This window comes from Ovis aries, chromosome X (assembly GCF_016772045.2).
Source record: "Ovis aries strain OAR_USU_Benz2616 breed Rambouillet chromosome X, ARS-UI_Ramb_v3.0, whole genome shotgun sequence".
NCBI lineage: Eukaryota > Metazoa > Chordata > Mammalia > Artiodactyla > Bovidae > Ovis > Ovis aries.
This window is the reverse complement of record NC_056080.1, coordinates 16,183,298-16,199,765: the sequence shown is the minus strand read 5'-3', so window position 1 is coordinate 16,199,765 and position 16,468 is coordinate 16,183,298.

Here is a 16,468-nt window from a genome sequence, read left to right as displayed (position 1 = left end):
TTGTGATGCAGCTTCTTCCAATACCTCCCCGCATCCTGCAATGAACTGGCTTACACTAGAGCTATGAAAAGAACCACAAACACAAGTATCACGCACTCACAGGCTCACTACAGAGGCAGTGAGACTAGAGACCATTAGTAAATACGAAGGACATAGTAAACAGAGAATGCAGAGATGGCTTTTCTGAGTACATGAGATAGTTAGCTTTGGGGAATTAGAGCCATGCTACCTTGTGATTGGGGAAATACTCTAAGCAAGTAGTCACGCTGAAGCTGTATTCCACACTTTCTCCAGAAGGAGAAATGATGGAGTTGAGTTGGATTATTTTGGCCTATCTCAGGTTTTGCTTTAGTGGTTTTGTTCTCAAAAACTTGGAGGCATAAGAGACTAGATCCTTGCTGCTCAAAGTATAGTCCATGGTACATCAGAATCATCCTGACCTATGAGGGTTCTCAGACATGCAGAATCTCAGGATTTGTGTTCTAATGTGCACACCACCGTTTGAGAAGCACTGAGTTAGGCAACTGGTCTCAACACTGGCTGCGCATTCAAATAATCCTAAAACCTTGAAAAAAAATACTCATGCCTGGACCTCAGCCCCAGAGATTCTGATTTGATTGCTCTAGTATAGAACCAGGCTCAGAGAGTTTTTACAACCTACTCACATAATATAACATGCAGTCAAGGGCCAGAATCACAGGAGTATGCAAAATCTGAGAAAAGGATTCAAAGCAAACAGTTCTAAGCCTAAATCAGTGCCCCCACAGACATTTCCCCAACCCCCCACCCCCACCCCAGGCTCCCCTGGAACCAGCAGGATTTTCAGTGCAATTTAACTTGATGAGTATTTCTTCAGTGCTGCCTATGGGTTCATCTCACTTCACCTTAGAGGTCCACTCAGGCAAGCTGGAAGACAAAATCACCTTGTGAGCAATGCGCCATAGTACTGAGAGGTCATCTTGTGCATCCACTGGTGGCTCCATGGGACTCCAAGAAGGGGGCTTTGGAGACAGCTCTGAAACATGCTCCTTTATAGAAGTTGTAGGACACGCCAGTCTAGGTTCCTTAGAAGCAGTTTAAGGAATCCCTGTTTCATGGGAACGCATGATTTACTATTTTGGCATCTTTTTTAGCATATGTTTAGTGACCTTTTGGATTTTTTTTTTTATTAGAAGAGAGGCATGTGGCCCTTTGAAAAGGATTTTGGAATGGAATCAGAAGGCCTGGGTTCGAATTCTTATTTCACCACGAAGCTGTTTGTTATAATGTCTGAGATTCATGTTAAAATTCCTCACCAATTATAGATTGACATTGTGAGGCACACAGACCAGCCCTGCGGTGTGCATGCATGATTCACATCTGGGTTAAGCATTCTAAGCAGAGGAGTCACCCTCTAGAGGCTGCTGCTACAGCTATTTCTGCTATCTAACCCTTAGGGATGGCCCCCAAGTATTGAACCCTAAGTGTGCCCTTGCCCAACCATTGGTTTAGGGGGATTTCTTGTTGCCTGATGCTGGCTATAATGATAACATAATCCTTGTCATGCTATGTTGTGGTTATTGTGTCTATTTTTGAGTGAACCTGTCATGCATGGTGATAGAATATGGTTTGAGAATTGCTGTCTTCATAACCTTGTCCTGAGGCTGCAGTGGAGTAGCTAACTCATTTGCTCAAATCCTTTCTGCATTTACCATTAGGTACCAAAAATATTCTGATAGTTGAACATGAACAAATAGGCATGAATCAGCCACAGTCAAGTTGTGGGACCTTGTGTCTCACATCCATTTGTTATACATCTCTGGCTTTCAGAAATTTTAGTTTTTTAAAAATGGGAAGATCATCCTAAAGATTTTTTTCTTGCTTAAGATTCTAAGTTTCAAAAAATTCGAACATGAGGAAAAGCCAAAGACCAAGATACTCTCTGCTGCTGTAGATCTTGCTTTTGAGTCCCCTCTGTCCCCCTATCAGGCCCCCTCAATTGCAGCCCATACTGTGTGACTCTTTGCAATAATCCCAAGCCCTTGGGAAACTTAGCCCATGCTTGCCATTCTCTCTGTATGATCCCAATTAAGTCTGTGGACTGAAAATATGGAATTCTGACAAGGCTCTGAATGTTGCTAAATTAATAGAAATTTCTGGCAAAAAGAGAAGTGGAGGAGATGATACTTTACAGTTGTCTCACTTAGCAGGCTCCTTTTATTTTGAGAAACACTGGAAAAGGGGTTGTTTCAATTTAACGTTTTCCTTCAAGGGAACCTAGCAGTGGCACTCATCTCCCAGTGTGTGTTAAACGAAGCATCAAGTCCGATGACCTCGAGGCAAGCCCTTGCAACTTCTGCCTCGTGCTTTGTGGGGTCAGGGAAGCTATTGCAAGGAGCAGACCCCAAATGCTGAGGTTCAGTCACTCGCTTATTCCAGCAAAGGAGGAAGAACTGCTTTAATTGACCCGTTGGTAGATAGTTGTTCTTATTTCAGCCTCCTGAACAGCCTTGGTATCTTTCTATTGTGGCTTCCTAAGGATTCCTGGCATCGAGCCTTTTATAGCTGCTAATGAAGCAATTGTATTATTTTCAGTCAAGATCTGTGGCATGAAACAAAGAAGGGACTTAACAGAGCCATTTCTAGTGCACTTATTCAAAATAATCTCAACCTATTGGGGCCAAAAATAAGTGAGACCAAGACAAAGATCAAGCTGTTGCTGCAGTCTTGTGCAATAGCAGCTCCAGTGAGAAAACGCTGGGCAGCAAACCAATGGAGACAGTTCATCTCAAAGATTTTTCCTAAGAAAAATTCTTCAAGACATATGGCCCCCAGCTCTGAAGTTTTGTTTTGTGTTATATAAATGTTTGTTGAGCTTCAGCTTTGCTATGGGTTTTCTAAAAGAACTTACATTTATCTTAAAAGACAGTAATTACCTATTATTGTACCTGACTGTATTTTAAATAATGGGACTATTAAAACGTGAGAATCAGAAGTCTTGGTTAAAATGGCCGTGAAAGATAATCAGGAAGGGCTTATAGGCATTTAATTAGGTGATTTGGATTTTTAAATCACATCTACTTCTGCTTCATTGACTACATAAAAGCCTTTGAATGGATCACAAAAAACTGTGGAAAGTTCTTAAAGAGATGGGAATACCAGACCACCTTACCTGCCTCCTGAGAAACCTGTATGCAGGTCAAGAAGCAACAGTCAGAACCAGATGTGGAACAACGGACTGGTTCCAAATTGGGAAAGGGATATGTCAAGACTGTATATTTTCACCCTGCTTATGTATGCCGAGTACATCATGTGAAATGCTGGACTCAATGAAGCACAAGCTGGAATCAAGATTGCCAGGTCAGTCAGTCAGTCAGTCATTTCAGTCACTCAGTCTTGTCCGACTCTTTGCGACCCCATGAACTGCAGCACATCAGGCCTCCCTGTCCATCACCAGCTCCCAGAGTTTACCCAGACTCATGTCCATTGAGTCAGTGATGCCATCCAAACATCCCATCCTCTAGATTGCCAGGAGAAATATCAATAACTTCAGATGTGCAGATGACACCACCCTTATGGCAGACGGTGAAGAGGAACTAAAGAGCCTCTAGATGAAAGTGAAAGAGGAGAGTGAAAAGTTAGCTTAAAACTCAACATTAAAAAAACTAAGATCATAGCATCCAGCCCCATCACTTCATGCAAATAGATGGACAAACAATGGAAATAGTGAGAGACTTTATTTTCTTGGGCTCCAAAATCACTGCAGATGGTGATTGCAGCCACGAAATTAAAAGACGCTTGTTCCTTGGAAGGAAGGCCTTGACAAACCTAGACAGCGTATTAAAAAGCAGAGACATTACTTTGCCAACAAAAGTCCGTCTAGTCAAAGCTATGGTTTTTCCAGTAGTCATGTATGGATGTGAAAGTTGGACTATAAAGAAGACTGAGCGCTGAAGAATTGATGCTTTTGAACTGTGGTGTTGGAGGAGACTCTTGAGAGTCCCTTGGACTGCAAGGAGATCCAACCAGTCCATCCTGAAGGAGATCAGTCCTGAATATTCAGTGGAAGAACTGATGCAGAAGCTGAAACTCCGATACTTTGGCCACCTGATGCGAAGAGCCGACTCATTGGAAAAGACCCTGGTGCTGCGAAAGATTGAAGACATGAGGAGAAAGGGATGACAGAGGATGAGCTGGCTCGATGGCATCACCGACTCCATGGACATGAGTTTGAGCAAGCTCCAGGAGCTGGTGAAGGACAGGGAAGCCTGATGTGCTGCAGCCCATAAGGTTGCAAAGAGTCAGACACGACTGAGTGACTAAACAAAATTTGGCTACTAAATAAGTTCGTTTGTCTGCAGTTATATAAGGCTAAAAAGAACATTTAGTTTGTTTCTTTCAAGGAGTCTGAATATGAAACCCCAAGGATCCAAATGTTTTCCTCAAACCAAATGCAATGCTCTGTGAACTCAGGTCAAGACTTTTTCTTAGAAAAACATTTACTGAATATCCACTATATGCCCATTACTGTGCTAGGTTAAAAGTATATTCCCAAAATATGTAAGGGGTACAAATACACATTTGAGAACCACCAACTACCACCCTGATTTTGAAATGCATGATCAAGCTTCAGTGACAGCCACCCAGTACCCTAAGAGACCAGTAGAAATAGATGCAGATGCAGTGGTGAGCCATGGGAAGTGCTCTAGAGTTTGGAAAGAGGAGAGGTTGGAAGGCTCAGGGGTTCAACTTCTTAATTCACTCCATTCTCATCTCGTCTTCACTGTTCTTCTGTCTTTGAGGACATGGGTCTCTAGTCAGAAGTAAGTCAGTGGGTCATTGCATTGAATGTCTCAGCCACAGCTGTCCTTCAGAATCATCTGTAGAACTTAAAAAAATACAGATTTCCCAACCCCTGCCCAGATTTCAGAATCAAAATTACTAGGATGGGGTTAAGGATGCCACATTTTCAAAGCATTCCCCTCACAACTCTGATGGACATCCAATGTTAAAACTTACTAGACACAGAACAAGTGTACCCAGAACACTTTGTGCTAAAGGGCCAGAGAGCCATGAAAGAAATAGAAAGCCAGGTCCTTGCCTGCAAATGATATATCACAAACCAGAGGGGAACTTTAGGGAGAGAACAGAAAATAATAGAGGAAGTGAGAGGAAAACAAGTGATCCGGAAGGAAGACCATGGGACTGTGTGCTACATTTGCTGCTTCAGATGTAGTAATATTTAAGTTTTTATGCAAGCAGCCTCACTGCTGATATTTACTAAGTCCTGAAATCAGAGTACAAATTGAGGCCCAAATATATATCTAAACACTTAAAAGTTATAAAGCTAATGAACTGTTATCAAAACATGTCCATCCTCCTGCCTTGACAAATATACCTTTTCAAGACCTGGAAGACCAGGTTTGAATTTAAAGTTGCACCTCTTAGAGTTCCACACTGGATCATAATGGCATGGAGAGAGGAGGCCTGGGTTACCAGCCTGTAGCTCACCCACCCATCTCTTCCCTTATAGGCTCTACCCCTACTATAAGGAGCCTTGTGGGCACATGGACCAATGGGCTGGAGTGTCCACCTAAATTCTATTCACACGTCCCTGCAAACAGCTACTCCATGGCCTTATGTCTAGCGTATGGTATTCATACTGGCTACATAATCTGCCTTCAGGAGAAAGGACCCAGGGAAGAAGCCCATGCAGGTTCTGGAAGCTGGCTTGAGCCGTCTGGTCAGGGAATTTCAAGGTTCCCCTCACATAAACCATGTTTTAGAAAATTTTGACCTTGCTGGTTCCCCCTACATCCTGCAGGAAGGAGCCCAGCCATAGTGGAATTCTTGAATGGTCATGGCCAAGGATAGGGTCCTTCTTGATGAGATTTTAAAAAAATAGCACAGTGTACAGGTAGGAAAGTGGATGAGTCCTAAAAACTGTAGGCTTGGCCCACAGAAACATGAAAATCAGAGTGTGGTGAACAGTCCTAGAGAAGAATAAGTTTAAATTATTCCCCATCCTTTTAGTCCCAGTTGTGGCTTCAAATTTATATCTACCAGCCACACTTGTCTCAGGTTTTTTAATTAGTTAAGATTAGGTTTGGATGAAAAGTAGCTGTAGGATTAGGTTTAGCAAAAAAAGACAAAAAAACAAACAAAAACAAAAACCCACAGTGATTGTTTTTTTTCTTTCACATAGATGTAAGCAGTAAAGTCTACTGTAGCAACTTTAGAATCCCCAGGGTCACAAGCTCCTTTTATTTTGATACTCTGCCATCCTCAAGACATGGTTTCTACTTTGTGGTCCAGAATGGCTGCTCAGGCCCCACCCAACACATCCATATTCCAGCCAGCTGGAAGGAGAAAGAGAGAAAAAATGTAACCCATTTAAAGATACTCTGCGGAATTTCTATAGCACATGTCCATCTCTGTTTCATAGATCAGAACTTAGTTATGTAGCCACAAGTAGCTAAAACTTGCACCCAGCTAAAAATGGAAATGCTCTTCTAAGGAGAGAAAGGAATCGGATGACAACTAGCAGTGTCTGCCAAGGGACTTTTGACTTCAAACAATAGAAACTTATTCTGGAAAATTTAAGCAAAAGAAAAATTTATTGAATGGCTGTTGGGTGGTTTAGATATTTGATAGGCTGAGTAGAGGGTCAGGCTCTGAAAGTGAGCAAGTGATCTATCTAGAATACCACCATCACCGCAACCCTTAGAGCTGCCAACAACCACCAGACTCTAAATATTGCCATCAGTGCTGTGTATAATTTTTCAAATGGTCCTGCAGCTTGGCATCATTCTGAACAACGCCTAAAACAATACTGTCCAATAGGGTAGCCACTACATGTGGCTAGTGGTATCATAATGGATTGTACAGATATGGGACATTTCCATTATTACAGAAAGATGAACTGGACAGTGCTATTCTAGACTCAAAGTCCTAGACCAAGGCATCAAATTTGACAAACTAGTTTACATACCTGCCTAACTCTGGGCTACCAGGTGTGCCCTCACCAAGATGCAATAGAACTCATTCAAAAATGGAAGGGAGGTTTGATGCTGAGCAGCTGAAAAAGCAGGAAATGTCCTCTGCACGCTTATTGACAGTGTGATCTTCAGTTAAATACTTCTCTCGCCTCAATTTTTACATTTGTACAATGGAAATAATGATAACTGCCTCTTAGGATTGTTATAAAGATAAAATGATATGAAAATTACTAGGACCATCTGGGTTAATAGTCTTAGATATAATGCCTTGATTGGACCCTGGTTTGAACAACCAGCTGCAAAAGAAATTTGGGAGACAACTGGAGGAAATTTTAATAGAATGAGTGTTAGACAGTATCAGGGAATTATTGTTAATTTTGTTAGGTATGATAATGGCACTGTGATTATATAGGACGTGATGAAGTTTTTAAGGGTAAAATATTATTATGTCTCTAATTCTAATACTTATTCTAAATACAAAATAAATGAAACAAATATGATAGAATTATTAAATCTAGGTGATAGGTAAATGGGTGTTAGTCTCCTTACTCTGTTATTTTATATTTTTTTCATAATTTATACCAGGAGTTCAATAAATGTGATTTTCTCTTCTTCTCTCCATAGTCTTAAGGACCTCAAATCTTTCAAAATGGAATGCTTCCCACACTTTCCCACCCAGTATGCCCCACTTTTCCCAAGACTTCACCTACTTAAAGGCTTCCTGCCCTTTCTCTGACAGCACACTCTCTGTATCTGTGGGGACTTTTGAATACAAGGAGTAGTTTGCTCAGTAAAGGAGGCAACCTTGCAAAGAGGCACTTGTTGACAGCACTGATCTTAGATTTGAGGTTTCTCCCCTTATGCCATAGCAGGGGTTCATTTTCACATTTGTCAGATCAGCCCCGTTTCCTGACGCCTAATTCAGAAAGATGTGGTGTTGAGAAAGAGAGGGATGTGGCAGCCAGTTTTTCATTTTCAGTTGATTCACTTTTTCAGTAAACGTAGAGGAGAATAGGATGGACGTTTGGGAGGATTTGAGTCTTCTCACAAAGATCAACGCTGGAAGACATGGAAACAGATCTAGAGTGGACTGCCTGATTTTCTCTCTGAGTGCTAGTGAGAAGTGAATTCTCAAAAATATGGATTGTAAAGCATTTGGTAAATAAACAGCAAACTATGAAGGCTAAATAATGTCTTCCTGTTGAAATATCAACAGTTTCCCTGTGTATGTGAGATTAAGGCAAGTGGAATGCCAGCCTCCTGGCCAGGATCATCCGTGCAAAGGCAAACTGACTCACGGTACTGGATCTATCTTTAAGTTCCACATGCCAAAATATCAGCTCTGTACGCAGGAAGTAAGCATCTTGAGGACCACAGCCACTCTCAATATTAGGGGTGATAAATTAGTGACTAAACAAAACAGCTAGTTATATATTTGGCAGAATAAGTGAAACAAGGAATAATGGCATTTAAAAACCAGATTTCCTCCTAAAACAGTATGTTTCAAAGTTTAACTTTCTCCTTCCAGCAATGTGGTAGTGGGTGTAGTGTGGTGGTGGTAATGGTGGTGATGGTAATATGGTGGGGATGGGTGCGTTGGGGGTAGGAGGAGCGCTCGAGGAACTGCCCCACTGTGTAGCAGCTATCTCCTGGATATAAAACACTCTTCAAGGCACTTCTGGGCTTGCAAGTAGTTGCAGAGATTCCCAAAGGTTTCCACAACAGCTACCTTCCAAACAAAAACGAATCCAAACCTAGACCAGAGCAGGAAGGCTTACACTGCAAGCAGCAGTTGTGGGGTGAAATGCCCTGGGAGTAGATACCAACAGCAATGCTTACAGGAACGCCGAGACATGGACCAGCGCTGAGCAGGGGTGCTGATCCTGGAACTCATTTACTAAGCTAAGCTCCTCACAGTGGCCGAAGTGGTCTGAAGTCAGAGGTGTCTCCAACTTCCTGCTGCAGAAAATCCTCCTTGGGAAAAAACCTCTCTAATTTAGATCTAGAGGACTCCCACAGATTAAAAGCAAGCAATAAGCTCACAATATGCTAAGGCAAGTAATCGTGAGCCAGAGGCACCACTGTTGTTGTTTTTGTTATTGTTCATTTGCTAAGCAGTGTCTAACTCTTTGCGACCCTGTGGACTGCAGCACACCAGGCTTCCCTGTCCTTCACCATCTCCCAGAGCTTGCTCAAACTCATGTCCATTGAGTCAGTGATGCCATCCAACCAGCTTGTCCTCTGTCATCCCCTTCTCCTCCTGTCTTCAATCTTTCCCAGCATCAGGGTCTTTTCAAATGAGTTGGCTCTTTGCCTCAGATGGCCAAAGTATTGGACCTTCAGCTTCAGCATCAGTCCTTTCAGTGAATATTCCATTAGGATGGACTGGTTGGATCTCCCTGCAGTCCAAGGGACTCTCAAGAGTCTCCTCCAACACCACAGTTCAAAAGCATCAATTCTTCAGTGCTCAGCTTTCTTTATGGTCCCACTCTCACATCCATACATGACCACTGGAAAAACCGTAGCTTTGACTAGACGGACTTTTGTTGGCAAAGTGATGTCTTTGCTTTTTAATAAGCTGTCTAGGTTTGTCATAGCTTTTCTTCCAAGGAGCAAGTGTCTTTTAATTTTGTAGCTGTAGTCACCATCTGCAGTGATTTTGGAGCCCGAGGAAATACAATTTGGTACTGCTTTCACTTTTCCCCCTTCTGTTTGCCATGAATTGATGGGACTAGATGCCATGATCTTAGTTTTTCGAATGTTGAGTTTTAAGCCAGCTTTTCCACTCTCTTCTTTCACCCTCATCAAGAGGCTTTTTAGTTCCCCTTCGCTTTCTACAATTAGAGTGGTATCATCTGCATATCTGAGGTTGTTGATATTTCTCCTGGCAATCTTGATTCCAGCTTGTGCTTCATCCAGCCCAGCATTTCTCATGATGTACTCTGAATATAAGTTAAATAAGCAGGGTGACAATGTACAGCTTTATTGTACTCCTTTCCCAATTTGGAACCAGTCTGTTGTTTCATGTCTGGTTCTAACTGTTGCTTCTTGACCTGCATACAGGTTTCTCAGGAAGCAGGTAAGGTGGTCTGGTATGCCCATCTCTTTCAGAATTTTCCACAGTTTGTTGTGATTCACACAGTTGAAGGCTTTTAGGTAGTCAATGAAACGCAAGTGGATGTTTTTCTGGCAGCATAAACAATGCCTAATAGATTTGAATCTCCACAGTGGTAGGAGATACAGAAATTTTCTGACCGACTATAGGACAGCTATGTAGGAAATGTTTAAAGACATAAAAGATAAACAGGCAACAACAGACTAGCAGAAATATTCAGGAAGGTTTTTTAAAATTGAAGTATAGTTGCTTTACAATGTTGCGTTGGTTTCTGTTGTACAACAAAGTGATTCAGGCTTACATGTGTGTATGTATTCTTTTTCAGATTCTTTCCTATTATGTCTTATTACAAGCTGTTGAGTATAGTTCCCTGTGCTATACAGGAAGATGTTTTTAAATGGAGATTCTATAAATTAAAAGAAAAAGATTATTGAAACAAAACCCCAAACAGACTGGTTAAATAATAGATTAAATCTGGCTGAAGACAGGATTAGAATTTACCCAGAATGCAGCACAGAGAGGGAAGGAGATGCAAAATATGAAGGAGAAATTAAGTGATTGGAGGCTAGAATGGGAAGGTCAACCAAGAGTCTAAATGGAGTTTCAAGCTAAGGGGGAAATGGGGAGAGGGAGAGAGAAGAGAGAGAGAGTAATTGATTGATTTGAAGAGATAATGGCATGAATCTTCCAAGACAGATGAAAAAGGAAATAACACATACACAGGAATCATAACTTATACCAAGAAGAATATTTTTAAAAAAGAGAAAACTTGTGCCTAAACACATCATAATTCAACTGCAGGCCACCAACTGCTGAGAGATCTTAAAAGGGACCAGAGAGAAAAGATGGATCATCCTCAAAGTAATGACAATTAGTCTATGAGTTGCCTTCAACAACAATGGAACTCAGAGGACAGTAGGATAATATTTCCCAATTGTTGAGAGAAAATAACTTACAGCTTAGAATTATGTACTCAGAAAATCCTATTATGGTATTTATAAATACACAAAAATCAAGGGATTGACTACCAAAAGATCTTCACTGAAGGAACATCTAAAATATATACTTCACGAAAAAGGAAAATTATGTCAGAAGGATGATCTGAGACGCAAAAAGGAATGGTGAGCAATAGAAAAATATATGCATATGAGCAAACATGTAAAAATGTATATATATATATATATATGAGCAAATAATATTTGGGGGAAAAGCAATACTAAAGTTAGATTTATAGAGTTAAGAAAAAATAACAGAAGTAAAATATTGGACAGTAATCACATACAAGTCAGGAGAGGGGAGATCAGAGTTAAAATCTCCTAAAATCCTCTGGAATAATATTAGAGAACAGGGGTTAGCAATTTCTTTTCTGTAAAAGGGCAGATAGTAAATATTCTAAGTTTTCCAGACCATACAGTTTTTGTTGTGACTATGAAACTCTGCCACTGTAGCATGAAAGTGGCCATAGACTGCACGAAAATGGAAAATGTGGTTGTGTTTCAATCAATCTTTATTACAAAGATGGGTGAGGAACAGATTTGATCATTAGGCCACAATTTGCCAATTCCTGTTCTGTAAGGAAGTTAAAATGTTCAATTTTTGACTTTGTAAGTTAAATATGCATGATAAAATTTATATGATAAAAGTAATAGTAGTAAATATATATGATAAGAGCAATCACTAAGAACATTTTTTAAAAGTCAATAAAATCCAAACAGCTAAAAAGGGACAAAGAAATAAGGAAACAGAAAACATGCCTCAAATAATCCAAAAACAGGACAGAAATGAGAAAGAAAAAGAATCACAGCAAAAGCAGGGCAAATAAATATTAAAATATGTGGCAAACCAAGTCCAAATGTAATAATTACTATTAGTCACCAAATATACAAGTGAATTAAACTAGACAATTAAAAAACAAAAATTGTCAGATATAGGATTTTTAAAAGTAGAGCTATGTGACGGTTACAAGAGTCACACTTAAGGCATAAGTATGCAGAAAGGCAGAAAGTAACAGGATGAAAAGCACACACCAAGCAATTACTAACACAAAGAAAGCTGCACTGGGGAATATAGACTTTAAGATAAACAGCATTATCAGGGTTAGAAGGGGTCACTAGATCATTAGAAAGGATTCAATTCCTCACAAAGATAAAACAATTCTAAACTTGTATGCACCTAATAAAATAGCCTAAAATGCATAAATATTGGCAGGGGGAATAGCCCATTGGGAGACCCTAGGAGTAGGTGATGATTTCAGGAGCTTAATGAGATTGAGCACTTAAGTAACCGGGGTCACAGAATCATGTGCTCTCTATCCTTAAAAGCAGAGCCACACCCTGAAACAGAGGCATGTTAAGGCCACCTAACACTGTGAAAAGGAGTACTTGTGTGTGGGAGTGTTTTAAACTTAATTAATTAGAGAGATTCCCTAGGGAGTGTGGGGCTAGGAGAAGATTCCTATTTACATAATAGCCCAGGGGCTGGCTGGAATCCATTATTAGATTCCCTGCACATGTGCCCTGGAAAAACTGAGCAGAAGCGAGACCATATGGCCAGCATGAGAAGAAGGCTTAGTGGGGTCAGTTCACAAAGGTAATGCTCACCCTACATAAAGGAGATCCACCCCAGCTTCATTTATTTCAGGAAACGGTGACTTGGCCAGCCAAAGTAGATATTAAGAACACTGGGAAGAATCTTGTAGGGGGAAAAAAAAAAAAACACACGCTCAAAACACAATTCTGAGGTCATTAATCATCATTCTCATCTTCATCATCATCAGTCAGTTCAGGCTGCAGTAGAATATCTGCTCTTTGTCTTTAAAGATCACCCACTTCCTTTATAAAGGCAAGAAGCCAGTGATAAGGCCAAAAAATGTCCATCTGTTTATGTACATGACTCATCTCTAAAAGGCTGAGTCCAGGACTGGTGATGACTCAGAGGCTCTGGGCATGGCAGGGGTTGAGTCCCCTAAAAACTGGGGAGTGGGAGGGGCTAAGGGAAACTCACAAAGCATGACCATTCTGAGAATCAAGGGTGGGACAGAGGGCTGGGACTGAGGGCTTGGAAAGCCAGATGCTTTAGGCTTTTGGTTGCTATAGGAGCAGTGAGGTGCGCGAGTGCTATTCCTTTGTCTCAACCCTGACCTCTAGATCAATACCCCACCTCTCTGCCTTACGCTGTGCCTGTGGAAGTTGAGCACTGTGGATGGCTTCACCTGGGCTCACTTGCTGGCCAGCTACCCAGGAGACTAACAGGAAGGCGGAGGGCAGGAGAAGAAAGCAGTGAGGATCTTTCCTCCTTGTTTCCTCCCTGCTTTGGCAGTGAATCATTTCAGGACTCTGGTGAACCTCCAAAGATCCTTTGGCTATAAACAGCCCAACTATAATTAATGATAATGGCTAGCCCAGGGCTAGCCTGGTGGGCTGCCGTCTATGGGGTTGCACAGAGTTGGACATGACTGAAGCGATTTAGCAGCAGCAGCAGCAGCGTTTATGGAGTGCTTGCTATGTTCCCGTGCTTATTGTAACTCAGCACATTACATAGATGAACTTGTTGAATCCTCCATACTCTATTTACAGATGGATAACTATGACTAAGGTCCATCTAGTCAAGGCTATGGTTTTTCCAGTGGTCATGTATGGATGTGAGTTGGACTGTGAAGAAGGCTGAGTGCCAAAGAATTGATGCTTTTGAACTGTGGTGCTGGAGAAGACTCTTGAGAGTCCCGTGGACTGCAAGGAGATCCAACCAGTCCATTCTAAAGGAGATCAGCCCTGGGATTTCTTTAGAAGGAATGATGCTAAAGCTGAAACTCCAGTACTTTGGCCACCTCATGTGAAGAGTTGACTCATTGGAAGAGACTCTGATGCTGGGAGGGATTGGGGGCAGGAGGAGAAGGGGACGACAGAGGATGAGATAGCTGGATGGCATCACTGACTTGATAGACATGAGTCTGAGTGAACTCCGGGAGTTGGTGATGGACAGGGAGGCCTGGCGTGCTGCGATTCATGGGGTCGCAAAGAGTTGGACACGACTGAGTGACTGAACTGAACTGAACTATGACATAGAAAGGTTAACTAACTTGCTTAAGGTTAATCAGTTTCTTGGGTCAGAGCTGGGATCTCAACCCAGGCTGTTTGGCTCAAGGGTCTATATTCTTAACCCCTAGTAGAAATATAATGCAAGTCACATATGTAATTTAAAATTTCTACTATCCAGGGACTTCCCTGGTGGTCCAGTAGCTAAGAGTCTGCACTTCCAATGCAGGGGGCCTGGGTTCGATCCCTGGTCTTGGAACTAGATCCCACATGTTGCAACTAAGATAAAAGATTCTGCATGCTGCAGCTAAAACCTGGTGCAACCAAATAAATAAATAAAAATAAAATTTCTATGAGCCATATTAAAAAACATGAAGTGAAATAAGTGAAATTAACTTTAGTAATATGTTTTATTGAACCCCATATATACAAAATATCTCAACAAGTAATCAGTATTTTAGAAATTATTAAAATATTTAGCTTTCTTTTTTTGTATGAAGTCTTCAAAATCTGGTGTGTGTTTTATACTTATAACACATCTCCATGGAATTTTCCAGGTAAGAATACTGGAGTGGGCAGCCATTCCCTTTCTGCAGGGTATCTTCCCAACCCAGGGATTAAACCTGGGTCTCTTGCATTTTGGGCAGGCTTTTTACCATCTGAGCTACCAGGGAAGCCCCAAATTTTTTATTTATAATACATCTCACTTTGGATGCTAAATTTTCATTGGGAATACTTGATCTGTATTTAGATTTCATAAAATTTAGAGTTGGAAAAGTAAGTTTTCTTACTCATTGTGTTCCAAACACACTTAAAAGTTTTCCAGTAACTGAATTTAGTAACAGTTTTATTCTTTATTTTTAATAAGCATTTTATTTCAGAATAATTGCATATTTACCGAGAAGTTTCAAAGATGGTACAAAGTTTCCTGTATAGCACCCACATGTTTCACTACTGTGATTTTATGTGATTGATTGATTGATTTGGCTGTATTCAGTCTTAGTGGTGGCCTGTGGGATCTTTGTTGTGTCATGCAGGGTATGAGGGCTTAGTTGCTTCACATGTGGAATCTCAGTTCCTCAACCAGGGATCGGACCCATGTCCCCTGCACTGAAAGGTGGATTCTGAACCACTGGACTACCAGAGAAGTCCCTCTCTAGTGTTAGCGTCTTGCATTACTACAGACGTTTGTCACAACCCAAAACACAATACTGATTCTGTTCCAGAGTCCAATCCAGGACACAACACTGCCTTTTATCCTGCACCCTTAGTCTCTTCTGGTCCATGAGAGCCTCTTAGACTTTCCTTGTTTCTTGTGACTTTGACAGTTTTGAGAATTACTGTTCAGGTATTTTGAAGAATTTCCCTCAATTGAGGTTTGGCCGGTATTTTCCAATGGGATTTGGAGAGGAAGACCAGAGAGATGAAGTGCCCTTCTCATCCCATCATATCATGCTATCGATGTGACTTATTATTGGTGATGTTGTTCTTACTCACTTGACTAAGGTAGTGTTTGCCAGGTTTCTGCAATCTAAGTTCCATTTTCTCTTCCTTTCTACACATTGTTCCTTGGAGAAGGTCACCAAGCACAGTATGTGCTTAAGGATGGGTGGGGAGGGGCAGGAATAAAGCTCCACGCATCCATTTTAAACTTAAATTTATGAAGATGAAATAGAAAATTAGTTCTGCAGTCACATCGCCCATATTTCAAGTGGCTCCTGGCTGCCATATTGCATAGTGCAGCACTGTGCATGACCACATTTCAATATTTGAGGCAAAAGACAGCTGGTGAGGAGATGAGGGGCTGAAGAGGGAGCTGATAGGCCTATGTTGACTGGAAGGAGGAGTGATGAAGAGAGATGAAGGTGTCATTAGCCAAACTGTTGGAGAAGAGAAGGTCAACACAAAAGATGGTAGCTAGAAGTATCAACATAACATGATGTGTGTGTGTGTGTGTGTGTGTGTAGAAAGGGGGGAGGGTAAGAATGGAGAAATGTTCCAGAGAATATATACCCTAACAGTGTGTGCAAGTTGAGCCCTGGATTTTGGTTGAAAACTTTGAATTCACAAATCTGGGCTCACTTTTCACCTGTGCCATTTCTTAGCTGTGTGATGATCTTGAGTGAGTCACAAATTCTCTAAGTTTGTTTCTTCATCTCTAAAATGGGGTAGGTCATAGCACTTACCTCATGCGGACATTTTGAAGATCAAAGGATGTATGTGTTTCAAAGGGCTTCATAGTATGTATTGTAATCTACAAATGGAACCATGTTGTGGGGTGGTGTTGGTGGGACCTGAAAATTAGCGGTTCTCTTGGAGAACTGAGGTGTGTTGGTTCCCCC